The following is an 11,010-nucleotide window of genomic DNA, read 5'->3' on the forward strand; positions in this document are numbered from 1 at the left end:
ACATCAATTTTCACAGTGAATTAACAGTAGAGGTACCATCCTCCACCTACTCATCATCTCCTTACGACATACAGAATTCAATGCCACATACAAACCGATTTTCTCTTTGAAAAAGAAAGAAATTGGGAAGAGATAAACTATCCATTGCATATGTTGGTACTGTGCTTGAGAAAGGAAGCATTTGCCTAATGGGTCAGCCTGCTTGCCTGAATCCTGGGCCCTAGTAACCCTTCGGGGGAATGGAGAAGAGATTCATTGCATTTGGTTTCTGCACTCTGATCACACAAAGGTGAAAACCACCCCCATCTATAATTTACTCAGCTTTTACTGGCAAATCGGTTCGGAGTGCTTGAGAAAAACACAAAAGCAGCCCTAAGCATGTGCCAGGTTTCCATGACTCCCTCCTCAATTTCTAACTGCAGCTGCCTCTCAAGAGCTAATTGCCCAGTAGGATTTTTTTGAGTTTTCTGCCTGATTTTTCCTCTTTCCTCTCCTCTTGATACTGTCTCTAGCTTCTCACTAGCCCCTTCCATTCTTGCTACTTTGATTTTTTCCCCCCATTCATCACTCAAGAGTATAAAGGATAAACTACTGGAGACTTGAAAATCCCCCACTCTGTGGAATGGTGGTGCTCCACCAAACAAGGAAAAACATCTCTCTCCACTGAACTTTCACAAACCATCACAGCGTGCAATATAACCGCTTCCCCAAAGACCCCTCCACAAAACCTTGCTCCCCAATAATGCCCTTAATGGATTACATAAGTCAATGGTATCACATTATACAAAAATAGAACAGCTTTCCCCTGGACCAATATAGCCCAATCCTGTTAGTATGTTACCATAAGCACCAATGGACAATCAGTTGTTTCAACAATTGAAATATAAGTGATCCATTTGTCAGAACTATGTGTGCAGTTTTTCCTGGCATATTAAATGGACACTAAGCACAGACCTCATACAAATAGAAAGCCTTAAACACAAACACATTGTTGTTGTTAGTCGTGAAGTCGTGTCCGATCCATCGCGACCCCATGGCCAATGTTCCTCCAGGCCTTTCTGTCCTCTACCTTCCCCCCGAGTCCATTTAATCTCACGCCTACTACTTCAGTGACTCCATCCAGCCACCTCATTCTCTGTCGTCCCATTCTTCTTTTGCCCTCAATCATTGGCTCTTCTCCAATGAGTCCTTCCTTCTCATCAGGTGGCCAAATTATTTGAGTTTCATCTTCAGGATCTGGCCTTCTAAAGAGCAGTCAGGTTGATCTCCTCTAGGACTGACCGGTTCGATCACCTTGCAGTCCAAGGGACTCGCAGGAGTCTTCTCCAGCACCATAGTTCAAAGGCCTCAATTCTTTGGCGTTCAGCCTTCCTTATGGTCCAACTTTCACAGCCATACATTGCAATTGGGAAAACCATAGCTTTGACTATATGCACTTTTGTTGGCAGGGTGATATCTCTGTTTTTTAGTATACTGTCTAGATTTGCCATAGCCTTCCTCCTGTTGTGGCTCTGTTACCTGAGCCTGTGTCATCAGCAGGAGAGGACTCCAAGAGTGAAGGAGAGGAGTTGGCAAGGCCTCCCTCTTCAGGACCCTCCTCTCTAGCAATGCCTTCAGTGTCTGCCGAAGGTTAAGAGATAGGCCCGGGGCCAAGCACGTCCACACAGCCACAGGTGGACAGTAATGAGGAAGATGAGTCTTGGCTGGATCCTCGGCAGCGTCGCAGAGATAAGCATGCGCAACAGAAGAAGAGGTGTGCCAGAGATTAAGCTGAGTCACTGGACCATGCCCCACAGGGTATAAAAGGGGGTAAGGTGGCCATTCAGACTCTGTGACGGACAAAACTAACTACTATTGAGTCACATTGCATCTTTGGAAACAACATTATCTGCCTTGGATTTAATTACGGACTGGACTTGACAATTCTTGAACTGTGTGTATCTTGTTTACGAGTAAAGTTCTTGGCAAGCAGCTACTGGGTTGCTGCCAAGCCTCTTATCGAAAGAATTTGGTTGTCTGCCAGTTTATTTAACCCCTGGCTGTCTGTTTGTGTGCATGTGTGAGACGGGGACAGAACACCTCCCCAGGAGCAAGTGTCTTTTAATTTCTTGGCTGTGGTCCCCTTCTGCGGTGATCTTGGAGCCCAGGAAAATAAAATCTGTCACTACCTCCATTTCTTCCCCATCTACTTGCCAGGAATTGAGAGGGCCAGATGCCATGATCTTAGTTTTCTTAATGTTGAGTTTCAAGTCAACTTTTGCACTCTCTTCCTTTACCCATATCAACAGGCTCTTTAGTTCCTCTTCACTTTATGCCATTAGAGTGGTATCATCTGCATATCTGAGGTTGTTGATATTTCTCCTGGCTATCTTTATTCCAACTTTTGATTCATCTAGCCCCGCCTTTCTCATGATGTGCTCCAGTAGTGGGTTTCAAATCCTGTCACTACCAGTTTGCTTGTGGGTATGCTCGCCTGCACGCTTGACGCTTCTGTGCATGTGCAGAAGCATCCGGGCAGGTAGGCGGAGCCTCCCGCCACCACTGCTACTGGTTCGCCTGATCTGGGGCGAACCAGTAGCAACTCACCACTGATGTGTGCTTTGCATATAAATTAAATAGGCAGGGTGACAGTATACAGCCTTGCAGAACTCCTTTCCCAATTTTGAACCAATCAGTGATTCCATGTCCAGTTCTCACTGTTGCTTCTTCACCCGCATATAGGTTTCTCAAGAGACAAATAAGTTGGTCTGGTACTTCCATCTCTTTAAGAACGTGCCACAATTTGTTGTGATCCACACAATTAAAGGTTTTATCATAGTCAATGAAGCAGAAATAGATGTTTTTCTGGAACTCCCTAGCTTTCTCCATGATCCAGCGTATGTTGATAATTTGATCTCTGGTTCCTCTGCCTCTTCAAAATCCTGCTTGTATTTCTGGTAGTTAATAAACACTTTTAAAAAAAAACAACAACAAGCAAACCGAATAGAAAATAAATGTATATAATTAATAAATAAATAAATAAATAAATAAATAAATAAATAAATAAATAAATAAATAAATAAATAAATAAAATATAGATCTTGTATACACAGAATCTTATCAGTTAGTGGAAATCATGCTGTCTCTCTCTCTCAAAATACTGGATGTATTTTCTTTAAGAATGTCTTCACGTGCCTTAGTTGAATCAAGGAAGAGACACATGACCTCATTTGAAGAGAGGACATGGTGACGTACCAATACCATCTTGGTCCTTCTACTTTCTCCTTCCTAAGATGTTCTGGCAATGTGCAGTACTCCCTTTCTTTAAATTGCTAAGATGTCAGACTCATGCTGGGCGTATAAAGATGTCAAGTAGCTTGGTCAGCAGTGCCCTATCCTATGGCTTCCTACAATTGCACAGAAATTAGACCCCAATATTTGGAATTTGGATTTCACCAGGCTGCAGGGCTCCCAGAATTTTGTTCCCAAATCCAAGCATTAAGTGTATAGGACAAAAACTAGCCACTTAAATGTATAATTGTAATAATGTAAGCTTTTTTTTTTTTTTTTTTTTTTTTTTTTGAAACTTTGCATAGTTTGCTTAGGAATCTCTTAATTCATGCCTGGAATTATATTAAGTCTATGAGGAAGATAGTATTTTTTTCATATCCTAATGCAGAAATCAATTCTAGACAGGCAAATTCATACACCAGTCCATTAAACTAATGCTTGAACTAATGTAAACTGTGGGGGAAATGCATCTCAAGCCAGGATACCTGGTTTTTTTCTAACATGCCTCTATCTTAAGGACATTCATCCCACTGGCTTCACTCATCCCCAAAACTTGGCTGCCAGTTTTATGTGGGGGTGGGAAGTTTCCAGGCTTTTCTACATTCTAAAAATACATCTCTCCTCAAGGAACTGGAAATGTGCCTGAATTTCTGAGGGAAAAAGTCAGAGAAGCAGGTGGCTAAAATAAAATAAAGAAAATAAAGAAAAGCCAGACTGAAAATGGAAAACTGCCCATGTGTGATTTTCAGGGGTAGGGAATATGAAAATCATTTGCATTTCTCTAAGTTCTTTTTCAGATCATACCATTAAAATTGAGGAACCCTTGTGTGTGTTTGTGTAGCATATGTATATGTATGTCCATGTATGGGCATGGGTGTATATATTATTTTGAAAGCGGGCATCAGAATTTCATTTTTTAATGTGTGCCAGTGTATTCACAGAAAAAGAGTGACAATAAAGATTATCTTATCTTCTTATCTTTAAGGGTGGGTTTATAAGGAATGCTAAAGCACTAACTCAAGCTTTAGGTTGTGATTTTGGGCCATGGCCATTCATGGAATGGACAAACAATCAAAATGCTAGCTGCAAGAAGTTAACAATCCCTTAAGAGCCATGGTGGTATGGGGGTTAGAATGCAGTACTGCAGGCTACTTCTGCTGACTGCTGGCTGCCAGCAGTTCAGCAATTCGGTAGTCTCACCGGCTCAAGGTTGATTCAACCTTCCATCCTTCCGATGTGGGTAAAATGAGGACCCAGATTGCCTGCAATATGCCGACTCTGTAAACTGCTTAGAGAGGGCTGTAACAAAATATGAAGTGGTATGTAAGTCTAAGTGCTATTGCTATTGCTATTAATGGATATGGGATAAATGTTTTGGATTTCAGTCATACTTTTGCAGCTGCCATCCTGACTTTTGTAGCAATGCCTTCAATTGCATGACCATAGCCAGCATGATTTTTCTGATTCTGATTGTCATTTAGCTTACCCTGAATGTGTGCTTTGCTAAATTCAAGGTGTTAGTCATCACCTTTAAAGCGCTCCATGGCTTAGGACCTGGGACCTACGAGACCGTCTTTTGCCACCAATAGCCTCCCACCAACCAGTTCTTTCTCACAGGGAGGGACTACTCAGGGTACCGTCAGTCAAATTATGCCGACTGGCGACTCCCAGGGGGAGGGCCTTCTCTGTGAGGGCTCCAACCCTTTGGAATGAACTGCCCCCTGAGATACGAAATATCCCTGATGTCCGTGCTTTCCGCCGTGCCCTCAAGACCCTGATGTTCCAACAGGCGGGGCTAAACATATGAACATGTGAATGAATTTTTTAAATGTTATCTAATTCTGGGTTTTATTTAATTGACCAAACTAAGTAATAATTTTAATTAGCAATTTTATGATCTTTGTGTGTCTATATTTTTTCTTGACTGTACACCGCCTTGAGTCCTACAGGAGAAAGGCAGTATAGAAATATAATAAATAAATAAATAAATCTTTTCTTCAGCATTTTTAACAAACATTCTCATTTCATGAATGACAAATGGTCTCCTTCTCCTCTTCCTTCTCCTTCTAAACTATGTTGGGGGAATTCTCATAAGGAGCTGCATGACTTTACATTTAGAGACTACTGGGAGGGTTTGTATTTTATTCTACAATATGCAGCTTCCTTGACTTCTATTAAATCCCAGCTGAAGCATTGCAAGAGAATTTGTCCTAGGGGGCTCATTTTGAAATCTGAAAACAAGGATGGTCAGGGAGATAACAAATTGCTGGAGGAATCCATAATAGAGAACAGCAACAACTGGTTATCAAGCTCAGTATGGCTGTTGGGGATGTTGGGGACCTAAACATCATTCTTCTCCTTAAAGCACTTGTGTTAGGATATTAAATTTAGTAGCTGGAGCAGTAAAGTGTACAATGGGCCAGAATGCACAGCTATAGTTGATTGGTTGGAGAGTGCTATGTAGGTCATGCATGAGGCAATCTACATTATGATTGTTGCTATGTGTGGAGGGGGAGTTTCCCTTTTTCTCACCTTTTCTTTCTATGTCTTCTGTATGCTGTTCTGATTTACCTCATGATGTTCCTATGTCCCTGACTATCTTGTGATCTTTCTTTCTGAATGATAAATATATTTATATGTGAAAGACAACAAGTTTGTATCAGTGTCTCTGACTTCATGTGGATACCTGTTGAGCAATTCCCTGACAACTTGGATGATCTACTCTGTTTGGGTTCACACAGTTGTGCCATTTCTTAGTATTCTTCTCTTGTATTTTGTCCTTTCCCCCCCTTCATTCTTTGTCCCCATTTCCTGTTAGGCAATGCCACCAGCATTTTCTCTTCTGATTTGTCTCTGACTTTAAAAAAAGATTTCTTCAGACATCTAAGTGGCCCGATATGGAGATACCTGGAGGTTATCTAGAAAATGAAGGTGCAAAATGTTATCCATGGCTTCTGTTTGTGAAGTAACCAAATTTGTTTAAAAGTTAAAAGAAAACAGAAAGATGTTGGGAACGGAGCGGATAACAAACGGGGTTGGAGGGAAGCAAGGACAAAAAAATTTTTCAAATGAATTCATTCATTCATCAAAGCTTATGTAATATAAAATCCAGTAAAATTAGTATGCTAGCATCTCAAAAGTATTTTTTTTTCTCCAAAAGGCAACTGGACTGTTGTTTTTTTTCCTTGAGGAAGAAGAAAATGTTTTGCTTATCAAAGAAGATTCATCAGTTCTGATAGCTGAATCCATCCTCCTAACATAAGAACTGATGAAGCTTCTTGGATGAGAAGCGAAACATTTTCTTCTTCTTCCTCAAGGAAAAAACAGTCCAATTTCCTTTTGAAGAAAAAAGCGCATTTCAAACAACTATGGCCTGGATGACTGAGAATCTCCACAGACAGTATGCTAGCATGTTTGCATCTCTACTTTATCTTCCATTTACATTACTGAATCAAAGTGAGGGATGCTAGACCAAGGGGGGATTCACTGACCAAGTTAATGAATCAGGGATGATCTTTTCTGCCCTCCCAGCTCCTGTTCCCATACAAGAAGAACCTAGATGAATGATTGCCAGAGGATTGGAGTTCATGAACTAAAAACGGAAGCTCTTTGGAAAATGGCCAGGTGGTGAGGTGATAAAGTATGATTGAATGAGCATCTGGAAACCTGAACTATAAACAAAAGCATTCAGAACTCAGCTAGATATTTTAAATCTGATCTATGAATAGGAACATGTGGGGGAGAAGAAAGAGGCACAATTCAGTTAGGGACTATGAATGACTGACTAACTGAATGAATTGAACTGAATTGAATTGAATTGTGAATTCCAATTCAGTTGGAACAGAAATGATATAGCAAGACTGTGTGGCCTCTGGAGAAATTTGGAACAGACACTTTACTGGTAGGAATGGAGCAACATGCAATATTTCTGGACATCTGAATGATGGGGAAAATAGGACAAATTAGGAAAATTTCTAAAGGGAAAAATATTTCTGTAGAACACAAATATACCAAAATATTGGTCTTAATGTTGGTCTTATCAAGACAATAAATCAATAAGTAATCCTTATTTACCAACTATAATTGGGACTGGCAACTCCATCGCTAAGCAATGGAGTCAATAAACAGAAAATCATATGACAATAACAGACTTCCAATGTCACTTCCCCTTTGGTTGTTCAGCTACTGCAGTTGTCAAATAAAACATACATGATACTGACTTGTGACGTTACTTCTTCATTCTCCATTAACTCTCCTTCTCATAAGCCAGGACACTGCGATGATTGTAAATACATACTGCTTGGTGATTATGTGACTGCAGGATACTGTAACTATCATAAATGTGAGGATTAGTCACAAAGCTTACATCATCATAACTTGAATCAGTTACTAAAGAAGGCAGTTGGTAAATGAGGACTAGTGCTCAGAGCTGAAATCTACTTACCTTCCCTACCAGTTCGGAAGTATGCTTGCTGTGCATGTGCACTCGCTCTGCTTGTGCATGTGCCATCGTCACGTCCGATTTTAGACACTCTGCGCATGCACAGAGGGTCAAAAAGAGGTTACTTCCTGGTTAAAACCAGGAAGTAATGACGTCCGGGCAGAACCTCACGCTGCCACTGCTACTAGTTCACTGAACCATGCGCCACCGCCACTACCTGTTCACCCGAACTGGAGCAAACCGGTAGCATTTTATCCCTGATAGTGAGCCCAAAGGTGCTTTTTCAAGAGGCAACTGGACTATCTGGTTTTTCTTTGGAGACATTTTCTTGGGTGAGAAGTTAAACGTCTTCAAAGAAAAACCAGAAAGTCAAGTTGCCTCTTGAAAAAGCACCTTTGGGGCAACCATGATCTGGATGACTGAGAATCTCCATAGATATTTAGCTATGAGAACTAGTAAGGGCACCCAGCCTTTGGAACAGGATACCCCCAGGGATAGGAATGATCCCAGATCTCAGTACTTTCCGTCGTGCACTAAAGACCTTTCTGTTTCACCAAGCCGGGCTGGCATAAATTTTCAAATTGTCTAAATTCTATGCTGATGATCTTAACTGATGAGCCAAATTGGTTTAATTATTTTAAATTGTTTTTATTTTCACATTATATGTATGTTATTCTGACTGTTCACCGCCCTGAGTCCTTCGGGAGAAGGGCGGTATAAAAATTAAATTAAATTAATAATAATAATAATAATAATAATAATAATAATAATAATAATAATAATGATGATGATGATGATGATGATGATGATGATGATGATGATGATGTTTTGTGTGAATGGGACATTTTGTTACAGTAAAATGATTGCTCTATCTAATAATAATAATGTTCAAATCTTTTACTATGACCAAGCCTAAACAGGCATTGTGTGCATGTGCCTCCAAGTCAGCCTTTTCTCTTGGAGACTGCATGGCCTAGTCCCTGCAGTTTTCTTGCCTATGTTTAGGAGCCACAGTGGTGCAGTGATTAGAATGCAGTAGTTCAGTCTAACTCTGCCTACAGCCAGGAGTTTGATCTTACTGGCTCAAGATTGAGTCAGGCTTCCATCCTTTCAAGATCAGTAAAATGAGGACCCAGATTGTTGGGGGCAATATGCTGACTCTGTAAACCCCTCAGAAAGTGCTGTAAAGCACTATGGAATGTTATATATATTTAATTTCTATTATTAAGTTTTTCAGAAGTTGTTACCATTGGCTCATTTCTAGGGCTGGGGGAGATTGACTGGCCCAAAGTCACACATGCCTTCATGCCTAAGGTAGGAATAGAATTCAAAGTGCATTTCTATTTAGTGCCTTAATCACAACATCAGACTGGTCTACTTCACACCTTTTTTCTCTCTGGAAGGTTGGGACTAAGTCCAATGTATCAGAAGGTTGCTGAGATTTTTGGGTATGGAGCATAGGAAGGTGCTTAAGGCAAGACCTCTTTTTCAAAAGACTGTATAACTCTTTGCTACATTTAATTTTTCTGATTTGATCTCCTGGGAAGGTAATACCTAGGGCTCCGAGGGTGGGGTGTTCACCATTGGAGATGGATGATGGATAAGAAGGCTTCAATCCTGGTTAGTCCTGGTTTTTTGTATAGTTTTAAATTTTTAATTTACATGGTTTTAATATATTACTGTTCTATTTCTTTTCATAATCTGTAATCTGCCCAGAATAGTCTTATAGGGGAAATGGACAACATAAAAAAATAAGTTATATTGGTATGAATACAGATAAATATTTATAACATAATTCCTATATTAAAAATTTAGAACATGATGCTTTTAAACTTAGAACATTCCATGTGCCCTATTCTAGAATAGCCTGTGTCAAGTCCATGTTTCTATGTTATTGTATATATTTGACAGCTTACGGGTTATTATTTCTGCTGTGCTATATCCAATTCACACAAAAAGTGCTTTTTTTCATCTGCAAAGATAAAATTTTGCATTGGCATGAATTCTTGCCTTACCCTTCCTCCTGGCTCTTGGGCTGACATACTGTAGCAGTGTTTCATGGATCCTTAAAAGAGAAAGGTGGTTTGGCAGCTCCAAAGACTCCCCTCAGAGCAATCATTCAGATTTTTTTCTCCCACACAGAGCCAAATTAACTGCAAGCCAAGTGCTGATTTCCCTTTAAAACAGCTGGGATTGACCAAGGGTATATTTATCCTGCAAATCCTTGCAACTATTCCTGTGTATACAGCAACTGAGGAGAAGGCAGCTGAAGTGAAATGAGGATCATTAAGATCATTCTCCTTGCTTTCTCTTCTGAGGAACCAAGGATGCTGTTTGGATTTTTTTCCTTTTGCGTTAGTACCTTGTAGATTGGGGGGGGGACTGAGGAGGCGGAAACCAACTAACAATTCATTTCCCCCTCTCTTTTCAATGGGGTGAGGACTTGAGATAATTTTTGTTCTGCTAGTGCCATCACTCCCTCACCCTACCAACACATATACAATCAATCTGCAGCATCTTGTCTATAATTCCTTTCTGTTTAAATATATATTTTCTCACCTCTTCCACTCCAGCCATTGCAGCTACCTGTACTCAGTTACAGCTTGAGGGGAAAATACCTGGCTCAAAAATTGAGAGAACAGCCTGCTTACCATCACAGTTAGCAACCACCTTTCAAATGCCACAGAGGAAGGTTTGCTTGGCAGTTTCAAGTTGCCTTTTCATAGCAACCGCTTGCTCTTATTTTGCAAAAATCAGATTGCATACAACATGTTGGAGAAATGGGAGGAACTTGCAATCGATTTCATTTCCTTTCTGTGTTGAGGTGGGAGCTGGGGGAAGGGGGAAATGCAGAGGGTTTTTTTGTTACTCAGGATTGGCCAACTGACAGCCAATTTGGTGTGATGGTTAAGGCACCAGGATAAAAACTGGGAGATTGTGAGTTCTAGGACCACCCTAGGCAGAAAAACTGGCTTGGTGACTTTGGGTCAGCTGTTCTCCCTCAGCTTTAGGAAGGAAGGCAATGGCAAACCACTTGCAAGATCTTGCCAATAAAACTTCAGCGAGTGCAAGATTGGCTCAAAGGTGTGTACACCCACCCACCCACACACACAACACACACACACTGGCCAGCTAAGAGGTAGTATTATTTCATCACTATATCTTTGGGGCTGAAGATGAACAGAACCAGCCTGGAGGACCTGGAAAAGGTGCTCTATAAATGTATGAAAAAGGGAGCCCAGCCTGCTTCCTGGTATAAATGGCCTAATGTCATAATGCTGTCTTTGGTAGATCTTCAT

This window comes from Pantherophis guttatus, chromosome 2 (assembly GCF_059756535.1).
Source record: "Pantherophis guttatus breed Tessera chromosome 2, ASM5975653v1, whole genome shotgun sequence".
Classification (NCBI taxonomy): domain Eukaryota; kingdom Metazoa; phylum Chordata; class Lepidosauria; order Squamata; family Colubridae; genus Pantherophis; species Pantherophis guttatus.